Consider the following 12,317-nt stretch of genomic DNA (forward strand, 5'->3'; position numbering starts at 1 on the left):
GTTTACCTGGAGAAGCATGGGGAAGTCAGGGGCGTCATGTTCTGAGTAGACTCACCCCTGGCCAAGGATTTTCAACCATTTGTTTCATTTGACACAATTCCTTTACTCTGTTTCTGAAGTCCCACTTTTTAAAGCTGAAATTCTGTATGAAACTCAGGTGACTGTTTTCAACCTTTTCTAGAAAAGAGAAAAGTTACTTGGTACATGAAGAGCCATCTCAGAACCTTCTCTCAGTGGGGAGGCTGTTGTAAGATTTGTTTGCTCCTGCCAGTTGTCGAGAAAGGGGCTGTGGCCATCGGTGGTGTGACTCTCGGTTAACATTGCTGGGATCAATGGTGACATTTTGCCTTTCCTGTGTCAGTTTTCTCAAAGAGCCACACTGCTAGACACAAGAAAGGTGTGGGTACGGGAGATGGTTTGTATCTTTTTGGTAAGGAACGGAGGGAGAGAGCAAGACTCTAAATTCCTTCATTAATGTTGGGTGGGGGCAGCACACCCTTTCCATTGCTAACCTTATTTTTACCTTTCATCATCATCAGGATGTGGATATTCTTTTGTTGGGGCACACAAGTTTGTTAGGTTTGGTTCTCTTATGTGGTAAGCTTTACAAATTTGAGGAAGAACTGAATGGGTGTGACTTCTAGCCTATGACTGGACTCAAACATGGAACAGCAACTCTTAGTGTTTTATAACTTCTAGTAAGTCATGACCTACTCTGATTATCTGAGGGATACTTGAGATCCCCTCCATATAGGGAAAATACATGGATATACACACAGATTTGCCCATAGTTTATAGGATTTCATCATTCACCCTACCTCCTCAAGCCCATTTATGGACCATTTAGGCATCCTTGAAGCATAAGTGAAGAATCCTTTCAAGATGAGAAAATCGGTAGTATTTCTTTGTTTGGAGATGCCTATATTCACATATAAATTTGTTTCTTATCTGTGATTGCTGAAGAAACCAGAGATAACTATTCTGAGAAAATGCTTCACGCTTTTTCTTGTTCAGCTGACAAATTCCCAGTACTAAGATTCTTCTGTCTGTGGGACTTCTTGTACTAGTTACACTAGTTAAAGGTCTCCTGAGTAGGGTTTTTGCTAATGGGCTCTCCTCCTTTTGTACTGAATGAATCACTTCTTAGAGTTCTTAGCTTTATTGCTGCTTGGAAAACTTGATTCCTAGAAGCAAAATGATATCCTCTTTTTACAAGTTTAGGGTTTTCCTTCTGTTCTTGCTGACCAGTTCTCATTGGCAGTGTGAGTTGAAGGGATAATTTGTGTCCAGCTAGTTTTTCTTGAAAGCCTCTTTATCTCAGAATTGGGCTGCCGTTTGTTCATCTGGTGTTGTTCAAACAAAAGACCTGTGCTTTGAAAGATTGGGAACTGATTTTGGCAATTGCCTTGGTAAAGAAGAGCTCTAGAGATGGGAACTGGGAACTTTTGCCTCATTCTTAATTACATCCCTTAATGTGGTGACGGGCCTGTCTCCTCCTCTTATTCCATTCATATTTGGAGAAATGCATAGACTAGATGCATATTCTTTCTAAAAGTTACTACTTTAAATGAGTATTTCACTTTTCTTTTACTCAGAGTGCCCTGAAATTCAGAAGCTAATTAGAAATGGTAGCTACAATGCACAGACTTATTGTTCAACCAAGTTGTTTGAATTTATTTCTTTTAAGCAATGTCAGATGGTAAGGCTGCCTGTATTAATTGGGTTCCTCATCGAGGTCCATCTGGTTTGTAGCTTGTTTTTTTATTTTTTTTAATGTGATAAACATGTTAGATTACTTAATGGATGTATTTGGAGGAAATTGGAATTTCAGAGATCAGAGGTAATGGGATCAAATTTAACTTTAAGAAAATGCAAGGAAAAGTTGCTCACTTTTTCCCAAAACATGTCTGTAATATTTTATGTTAAATTGCTTTATTTGAGCTCTTTATCAACAGGAACTCTCCCTGATGTTCTTACAGTTTGAACATCTCAGACTTGGTTTATTTCACTCCATATAACTGTGTTGTTTTCTAAGAAATTAAAAATGAAAGTAAGAAGGGGCACCTGAGTGACTCGGTTGGTTGAGCCTCTGACTCTTGATTTTGGCTCAGGTTATGATCTCAGGGTCATGGGATTGAGCCCCAAGTGGGTTCCGTGTTGAGCACAGAGTCTGCTTGAGATTCTTTCTCTTCCTTCTCCCTGTATCCCTCCCCCAGCACATGTTCGCTTTCTCTCTCTCTCCCTCTAAAAAACAAATAAATAAATCTTTTTAAAAAATGAAAGTAAAACTGTAATGTATCATGGGGTCATTTATCAGCATTGGGGACATTATTTATCTGTCTTGTAAACAGAGTCAGAGAAGAGTCGTGGTTGAAGATTGCACTGAGATTGGTAGAACACAGCGCTGTTTCTCAACTAGAGATGGCCTTCCCCGCCCAGGGGGACGTTACACATTGTCGGGGGACATTTTTGGTTGTCACCACTAGGGGCAGTGGTATGCTCCTAGAATCCAGTGAGTAGAGACCAGGGATGCTGTTAAACATCCAATTCATAGGACAGCCCCCCAGATAAAGTATTATCCTGCCCAAAATGTCACTGTTGTGAGACTCTGAAGCAGAGAATGCAGTATGTTTCTTTGGAATCGAACCTTCCTTTACCTGTGTGGCATTGCTTTAAGTATGTTTGAATCCTGAGGACTCCCTGCTTGAGGGGTTGTTCCATCTTCTTGTGGATTTCAGAGAGGAAATGTACCTCGCCTGATGGGTAAGAGCATTGCTGGTCCTGGTTCCTTGAGGTTCTACTTGAGGTTAAGTCGTCACCTTGGCTATTGATTTCAGCAGCTGCCTCAGTGCTCCAGCTCTGCAGGCTGAGTTGTAAGCATATGCCCTGCAAGAATCTGGACCTGCTCCCTGAGGGTCAGTTGCAACAAGCCCAACTTTGTAGGTTTTGCTGCTTCCCGGGAATTCCTTGAGGTCACCTGTAACAACTTCGTACACATCCAGAGATCAGACCTCCCCACATTTTCCTGGCTGTGATCCTGGACTTGTTCTTGGAGTTCCTACACTTCAAAACATCCCATCTCATAGAAAAATAAATGGCCTTGTAAAAACAAAAGAAGAGCCTTTCAATATCCAGTTTTCTTTACAGCTTAGTTTAAGTTAGGAAACAAAGTCAGAATCAGATTACAATGCCATGCCTAGGAGTTTAGACCCAATTTGGATCCCCAGATGCCCTCACTTCCTATTATGCAGTTTTATTCCTTGCCGAGCAGCAAATTTTTCTGGAGTACCTACTGTCATGTAGGCGCTGGGTTATAAAAGTGAACCAGAAAGACAGTGACCCTACCTCTGAGGTATTTGCACTCTGGTAATGACACAGAAATTGAGCAGGCAGTCACATAAATATAGCTGTGTTATATCGGTCATGATACTGTCTCTGAAGAAGAGGGATATTTTGCCATGAGATATGGAAGACCTCTAGGCAGATACTTACTAAGCTATATTTATGAAGTGATATTTGTTAAGGTGGAAGAGATAAGTTGGAACCTGCCTGTAGAACAGGAACATGCAAAGGCCCTGAGACAGGAGATACTTGGTAAGTTGAAGGAATAAAGAGAGATCATTGGGGGTTTTGATAGGCAGGATAGTGCCCCCCCAAAATGTCCACTCACTCATCCCTGAATCCTGTGAATATATATATTACTTTACATGGCAAAAAGGATTTTTTAGATTTGATTAGGTAACCTTAAAGTGAAACCACAGAACATTCAGTGATTAAAAACAGTGGTGTGTCCCGCTCCAGTTCTTCCATGGCTCTTCAACTTTGTATTACCTCTGCGACCACGGTTGTCTATGACAGCTTCTACTGTATCCTAAGTTTTCTCTCTGGCCCTGCTCATTCCCTGTTCTGTGATTGGTAACTTGAACAAAGGTTCATGTAACACTTGATAGGATTGAATCATGTGGGTTTCCATCGATAACTGAAGTTGGAGTTAATGCAAAGAGAAATCTCCAGATAAAACCTCTGATAGCTCCATTAAAGTGGAGGTTCATTGCATACTTGTTGTCTAAGGTCATTAAAATCTTGTTTATTACAATAAGAGATCGCAGGAGTTGTTGGTTCAGACTTATTGGTACTTTATGAGTTGAAATCTTCAATAGGCTTAAATGATCCAAATTGATTGTGTGCGCCCTTTCCAGTGAAACTCACAGCTGGTTCATTTCAGCTCTGCTTTGAGCATCCTAGCAAGTGAATAGCAGCAAAGGCATTTTTCCTAAATATACACCATGTACACATTACCATATGGTACAGGCCTGCGATCCCTTAGCTGAAACTCATGAGGCCAGAAGTTTCAGAATTCAGGATTTTTTCTGGAAAGGTATTATGGTGCATATGCTATACATATTACCGAGGACACATAGTGGGGTCTGGCCCTCTACTCCTTGAATGTACCAATAACCCTGCAACATGCAGATGAATATTCACACTAAGTGGGAAATCTCAGTATTCTAAATGGCTTCACATCTCTTTACATCAGGTTTTATCACCAAATTAGTTTTCTCCCACAAATCATAAATAACAATAATAACAAAACACCTTTGGTCTTGAAAGCCTTTGAGATTTCATCATCACTGATGAAGAATTTATGAATCTGTGTTTTAAAAAGTGGATCCGTAGCATGGCTCCACTGGCCTAGGTTCCTAAGAACATGGGTTCGTTGCAACCATGGCACAAACACATTGGATTATTTGTCTCCCTGGTGGGCCGTGTGTGCGGGAACGATTTGGTGGTGGTGTACGGCATTCTTAGAGTAAAGTTTTGTTCAGGGGGCAAGAACGTACTTGCTTTAGGCTGACCTTGCTCTGTGATTCTTTTCCCTTTTAACAGTCTGCTTAGGCCTGCAGTTGTCTTCAGTATCCATGTCTTTCGGCATGTTACTTTGCCCTGCTCCTGTCTTCCCTCCTGTCCGCCAAGCTCCCATCTTCCTGCCTAGAGACAAGCTAATATTAACACTTTTCATTTTGGGAAATGGATCTTGGTTCTTCGAATGCTTCTGTTACATTCTGCTTAGACGCTTATCTTTCTATTGGACCCCTCAGTTATGTTGCCAGTGACTTGCATCTGCCTTCCTCCTGCCAGGTGAGCTCATGCACTTGTGACACACACAGAGGCCTCCCCCAGCGTCACTCTCCACACTCGTGCAAGCATGGCAGGCTACGACACAACTCAGACGTGGGCCGGTCCACCAGAGGCTGAGCTCCTGTATCGACCCCTGGCTTCCGTAGTCTGATATTCTGGAGCACGGACTAAATGGTCAGGTTGGCTAGCACTCCTTTATGGATTCCTTCTTTTCTGCTGGAAGTAGATTTAGACACAAAATGCCTTCCTGCAGATGTATTTTATATTGGCCAATTTTAAAGGCTTCTTCTCCACCAAAGAAATCTGTTTACGTTTATTTAACTCAGTTTTTGTCCAGACTGGTATAACCCCAACGTCCCACTCTCCTCTCGGTTTAAGTTGGCAATATCACTCTTTTGGAAATGAGATTTATAACTTTCTCCTGTCCTCTATTCCACATTCCTTGTAAGAAACGGAGGGGCTGTCTGGGTGGTGCAGTTAAGCGTCTGACTCTTGGTTTTGGCTCTGGTCATGATCTCGGGGTTGTGAGATCAAGCCCTGCGTGGGGGCTCCATGCTTGGCGAGGAGTCTGCTTGGAATTCTCTCTCTCTCTCCCTCTGCTCCCTGCTCATTCTCTCTCTCTCTCTCTCTCTCTCTAAAATAAATAAATCTTTAAAAAAAGAAAGAAAGAAATGGAATCCCGTTCAAATAAATGTTTCCAGAAGACACCAATGATGGTTTTGATTTCACTTACCTTGAAAATTGTGAGACCCAACTTGGCTTGTTCACAAAACAGTTGTCGTTAATAAACTCGATAGTGTCTTGCTTTCTCGCTCATTAAGGGAGATTGCGGGGCACCCGGCTGGCTCCGTCAGTAGGACATCTGACTCTTGGTCTCAGGGTCGTGAGTTTGAGCCCCATGTTGGTTGTATAGATCACTTAAATAAATAAAACTTAAAAAAAAAAAGAAGATTGAGACATTTTCTATTAAAAATAAGTTTTGCCACATCGTGTTTTTCACCCTGCCTTGTACTTGACTGGAATTCCTGGAATTACTGCAGTTTCTCTGAAGACTTGCTTTGTTCCCGGAGAGTCCTTTGTGAGTGTGCTCAAGGCACTGTCTGCTCTCCTTGTCCTGCCTCCTGATGAACACTGGAAGTATCAAGGACACTGTCCCTGGTTATCTGGTGTTTGCTGCCCGGTGACGGGGCCAATCGTGTCTCTCTCTGTAGTGACTTCCATTAAATGGTGAGGGAACTGGCTGAAATATGTTCAGTGACTTTACTGAAATAAAGATTCCATTTTAGAGCAGAATGTTTCATCCTTTGATGGTGAAATGCTTGATTTCCATCTGGCTGATCTTTTATGTGTATGTCCTGGGTTAATATGAAGGAGAACATATGAAGGGGCCCTAGTACTTAGCTTATGCTCAGTGGAGGGGTAATGCCTGGTTGTACGAAGCTGGAGACCTGGTTTGGCGAGGCAGAAGCCGCCTTGGCCTCTAGCCTCCGTACTGTCCCACAGGCCCCATCACACAGAGTCTTCCTTAGATGTGAACTTGGCTCAGGGCTGCTTGATGCTGTGCCACTGACATGTGGTGTGCTCCTACCGGGTTGGATTGCACTGAGAATCACGGAAATGCAGATGAGAGTGTGAAAAGAAAACCCAGTTAAATTGGAGATCATTTCAATCTAGAAACGTGATGACCCCAGGGGAGCCCTCGGACAACCAAAAAGAAGGCGGAGAGGTGGTGGTGATGGTGTTGGAGGTGGTGCTGGTGGTTGAGATTGTCATGATGACACTGTAGACACCATTTAATAAGCGTTGCCGGTGTCAGGAACATTCTAGATGGTACCTCATTTAATTTTCTCACCTCCCTTATGAGAGGGGTACCCTAAGGACGGGACAGCTGAGCTTCTGGGAAGGTACGTGGCTTGGCTGAGATTTATTGTTAGGACTTCAGAACCTAGGCTTCAGTGTCTACAAAATCTTAACCAGCATTCTTTTTATTTGATAAGTCGTTTCCTTGTTTTTCTTGTTATTGCTTTAGGTTGTTTTTAGAATCACTGATGCAGTAGAAATAACTTTGCTGGAATCTTAACTGCTATTTATTGGATAACAGGAAGAAAAAAAAAAATCAAAGGGCTTCATATGTTCGTAGTGGCTGAACCAGTAGTAAAACATACAGCGAGGAGAGGTGAGGGGAACTGGAAATGCTCTCAGCTCTTTGTCTAGAGGTATCTGTAAGAAACACTATACATTTTGTCTGGATCGGCCACTTCTGTTTATTTTTAATCACGTAGAACAACACTGATAGAAAATATAATGTGAGCCATTCATTGTACTTTTTAATTTTTGACAGCCACATTAAAAGGTAATAAGAGGGCACCTGGGTGGCTCAGTCAGTTGGGCGTCCGCCTTCGGCCCAGGTCATGATCCCAGAGTCCTGGGATCAAGTCCCGGTTGGGCTCCCTGCTCAGTGAGGAGTTGGCTTCTCCCTCTGCCCCTGCCCCCGCTCGTGCCCGTGGGCACGCACACGCCTTCTATCTCTCTCTCTCTCTCTCTCTCTCTCTCGCAAAAATAAATAAATAAAATCTTTAAAAAATAAATAAATAAAAGAGGTAAAAAGAAACAAGTTATTTTACTTGATTTGAATAATTTATTTTATTTTATACAATTTGTGGTGTATAATATTTGTTAAAAATCAATTAAATTTCAATTGATTTTAACAATCTATTATGGTTACCCCAATACATCAGAATATTACTACTTCAAAACGTAATCAGTATAAAACAATTATTCCTGAGCTATTTTACAGTCCCTTTTTTTTGCACTATCTTTGCAGTCTGGTGTGTATTATACACTAACTGCACATCTCGATTCAGACTGGCCAATTTTCAAACACTCAGTGCCGCATACCCTACCTGAAACATGTAGACGTAAGGGCTCCAGGCCACACTCATGGGCTTTAGATGATAAATTAGCCAAAGAACTAACAGGAATTCTTTAGGAGGAATTTTTATGCCGAATTTGTGGTAATTTTCACATTTTTTCTTTTCTTTCCCAACCAAACAATATATACCATTTAGCTTTGCATTGCGATCTGAGCTGGTTGTTGAAAGTCTTCACCTAGATGTGATGCAGGTTTTTTTTTTTCCTTTATAAGCTTTCAGTGTTTCCCCCTTATTTATTTATTTATTTTTACAACATTTGTTCCTGGGGCTTTGAACACTGTTCTCAGAATCTATTTCCAAGCTGAGGAACTCAAATAAAACTGGCTCAAGGAGACCTTTGTGCACCAAAGGTAGAGACCTCATGCAGCCGGATCAGATGGATTGTAAATTCAGAGTCAGAGGGATTTATGGGCATAAGGCTCAGAGACACCTCCCCCACCCCCAGCCCCCCACTTTTTGCACTTTTTTTCCCCCCGTCCTGTCAAAATTTGAGCGGGAAGGTTTCTAGCCATCTTAAATCTAAAGCCTTTAGCCAGTTCTTTAATGCCACCACCACTCAGAAAGAACAGTGAGGAAGATTTATAAGGAACAGAAAGAAGTCAGGATTGAAAGAAAGTCTATTTCCCCTTTAAATCCCCAGCATAGAATTGCTTAGTTCCCCCCCTCCCGCCACCCGTACCCCCTTTAATAGAAGGGAGAGGAAACTCCTGAAGCTTCCCTCCCTGGTTGCAAGGCCTCATGCTGTGTGGAGCGCAGATATTGCGTTGGGTACATTTACTGCAAGATACGGAGACCAGCTGGGCAAATTCACCAAAACCTTATTTTACTTAAAGATATAAATTTCATGTCTGAAATTTTTGAGTATGTCTTAGAAGACAGGGCTTTAAAACTCAGGTTAATACACGAACGGTATTTGGGTTAATAGTAAAATGACTCCTAAATCCCAGCTCTTACTAGATAGATAGAGCTTTGATTTCTGAATCTCCCTATTACAACCTTTCCTGCATTGGTTTATAAAGTTCAGTATTTCAGGGAATCTTCTTACGGTGTGCCCCAGTGTCCCCCATTCCCTGATCCAGGAAGGCTGGGGGTGAAAGAAAACTCATCCCACTACCCCCTGCCATTTCTCAGCCGGTAAATTTGCTCTAGTCTCTGTCTCTGATCACTTTATTTATTGGCAGGGGAAATGTGGGCTAAAACATGATAACCATATGTAGCAGCCCCTGGTACATTTTCTGGATTTTGTTAGTTGGTCTAAATGCTCTGCACAAAAAGTATCCGGTCAGATACATTTAGGAAAATGCTGCCTTCTATTACCTTTCTCTTGTACCTTGATCATGGGCTCACATAGTAAAATTATTAACAAATACTCCAGCAGAAAAACTTGTTCAATTTTCATGTAACCAGGAATCTCCCAAAGTCAGTTGACCATGAAGTTCTTTTTCTTTCTTTCTTTCTTTTCTTTCTTTTTTTTTTTTTTTTGTAATATCCTGAGAGGCTAATGATAAGGAGAATTTCCTGCATGGGGGAAATGCTCCCCAACATGTGGGGGAGCTCTTTTTTATGCCCTGATGCTATATAAAATGTTTAAATTATGTTCTTACACTCTTCTTTCATTTCTAAATTATCAACAGTGTTCATTCAGTTTTTAATAGGGCCTTCTCTGTGTAGGACAAAGAATGCCCTGGCCTCAAGCGGCTTTTATTTCAGTAGGCCCTGAGGCAGAAGCCTGTCCTGCACGTTTGAGCAAGCAGAGGGCAGAGTGATAGGAGTGCAGTCAGCAAAATAGTTGGGGTCCTGATGATATGGGTCCTGGGGGAGCATGGGCAGCTCTGTGGCTCTTACTCCAGGCGAGATGGAAAGCCCTTGGACTGTCCTTAGCAGATAGTGGACATTATCTGCCTTACGTTTTAGAAGGATCCTTCTGGCTGCGCTTGACCATAGGAAACACCTGTGGACACTGAAGTCAGAAGGTGATTATGATATTTCAAGAGAGGTGATGGTTGCCTGTGGTAGAGATGCATATACGGAGAAGATGTTGAATTCGGAATATTTTGAGGGAAGGAGGTATGCTAATCAAGAGATAAGATAGGGATGCTTATCCCTTTTGATAAAGTTTGTATTTCCTGTTTTAAAAAAAAGGCAATTTTAGGATAAAAAATCATGGATCAATGATCAGTCTGTACTATTTTATAGCATTTTGTTTCATTTTTTAAAAAGTCTTTTAAATTGTTGATTATGTAATATTCAAATTTTATTTGTGTTATATGGATTATAGACCGGTTTGGATTACATGCTATCTCTTGTACACTAAACAAGAATGTCGGGGCAGCTGGGTGGCTCAGTTGGTTGAGAGTCTGACTCCTGGTTTTGGCTCAGGTCATGGTATCATGGGTCCTGGGATCGAGCATTGGGCTCCGTGCTCAGCGGGGAGTTTGCTTGAGGATTCCCTCTGCCTCTCCCTTCCCCAATAAATAAAGAAACCTTAAAAAAAAAAAAAAGAGGAGAATGTCCCATAGTGAATTGATGAAACACAACAGGGCCAAAACAAAGCCCCTTTCCGAAGGCTTCCTTTGAGTTAATAGATGTAAGTGCTTCCGGCAGGACCCGGCACAGGCGGCATAGGCTAAGAGCTTGCTCGGTGTCAGCTGCTGGTATTGAGTCCGGATCCTCTGCTCACATTAGGCAGCACATCCTGAATTCATCTGTTTCTTTTCTTTGCTACTGTTTCTCCCCAGGTTCAGGCCATCACCGCTATAGATTCCTGAGAGCTCTCTCTTGCCCCTGGACCATCCAGTGCCTATCTAGTAACCAGAGTGTTCTTCAAAACACTTGGCATCACATTATGTTTTCCCTTTGTTTAAAAAATCTGCCATTGGTTTTTCCGGTCACATGATGAATAAATCCAAAGATCCTACTTTACCCTACAAGGCCTTACCAGATGTTGGCCCTACTCCTCCCACCCCTCAACCTCCCCATCTCAGTTTTCACTGGGTCTAGAATGTTCTCTCCCCCATTATCCCTTCTTGTGGCTCATTCCTTTCTAAATCCTACCCATCATGACATTCCACGCTCTCTCCTCTCAACTCAGCCCTTTTGTTCCTATTACCCAGCTTCATTTTATTCATAGCACCCGTCACTTTTTGAAATTACTTATTGATTTGTTTACTTGTTTATTAACTCACCTCCCTCAGCCCCACCCCCGTACGCTGCATGTCAACTTCTGGAGGGGAGGGGGGCCTGTCTTGTTCACTGCTGAGTCTCTGCTACTGACGGATATAGTCCCATAAAAGAGTAAGCAGTGATACGTATTAAGAAAAAAACATTCTTGGATTGTATCTTCATCTTCTTGTCTCAGGGGTTTTAAAGGGTAAGGAGCTCTAAATACTGAGAAGAAAAGGTTCCATAGTGTAATGGTTAGCACTCTGGACTCTGAGAAGAAAAGCATGTAATTCATTCATAAAAAGGACGTTTAAGGAAGCAAATCCTCCCCTAAAACTACCTCTCGTATTAAGGATGTGAAAGACCCAAATAAATTAGTTACTCCCAAATAAACACGTTCATCCTGTTGCCTCACGCTCTGAGGCTGAGGATTAGTCATGCAGCTCACAAAAATGATCTTTTTAAGGTCTGTTCTTCCAGAGTGTAGCTCTTATATTAACAACCATTACATCTACGTATCAAGACAGATTGTTCCAATTAGTCAGTGAGGTCCAGGTTTTTGAGAGTTGTTAATATGTACATGAGCAATTACTGGAGCAGAGTTAAAAGGCGTGCCTTTGGGAATTTTAGATTGAGATTATCAGTTTCATTCATGAGCTAAGGCAGGAACCCTCAGAGTTATGTGCTGCACTTCTCTGCAGATTCATTCACTAGGAGGTTCCCCAGTGCCTATACATAAAAGTTTATGAAGTTGCCAGATTCCCGTCCTCTGCCCCAGCCTCACCCCATCCCAGACCAGTGCCTGCCTCTGTACTCGTTTAGAACCAGGCATTGTGAGAAGCACTTGGGAATTTCATAGTGAAGAAAACAAATAAGTCCCTTGCCTTCATGACACCTAAGAGACCAGCAGGGCAGGGTGGATCTTAACCAGAAGTTACTTGAAAATCATGCAGGCATTTAAAAAATTTTTCTAAAATCAAATTTATGTAATTTTCACTCATTTCTTATTACTGGTGAATGGAAACAAAACAGAACAAAACAACAAAAACACTCATAATCAGTCTGCTTTTCCATGTTCAAATA

The 12,317-nt window shown here is 41.9% G+C and overlaps 1 protein-coding gene across 3 annotated transcripts in view; it reads left to right on the forward strand.

Moving 5' to 3' along the window:
• The window catches only part of PTPRG (protein tyrosine phosphatase receptor type G), a 692,071-nt gene that overhangs the window by 421,937 nt on the left and 257,817 nt on the right, over positions 1–12,317 (forward strand). The gene's annotated exons all lie outside the window — the stretch shown is intronic.

This window comes from Callorhinus ursinus, unplaced genomic scaffold (assembly GCF_003265705.2).
Source record: "Callorhinus ursinus isolate GAN/ISIS: 27379988/994484 unplaced genomic scaffold, GSC_fseal_2.0 scaffold15, whole genome shotgun sequence".
In the NCBI taxonomy this organism is placed as follows: Eukaryota; Metazoa; Chordata; class Mammalia; order Carnivora; family Otariidae; genus Callorhinus; species Callorhinus ursinus.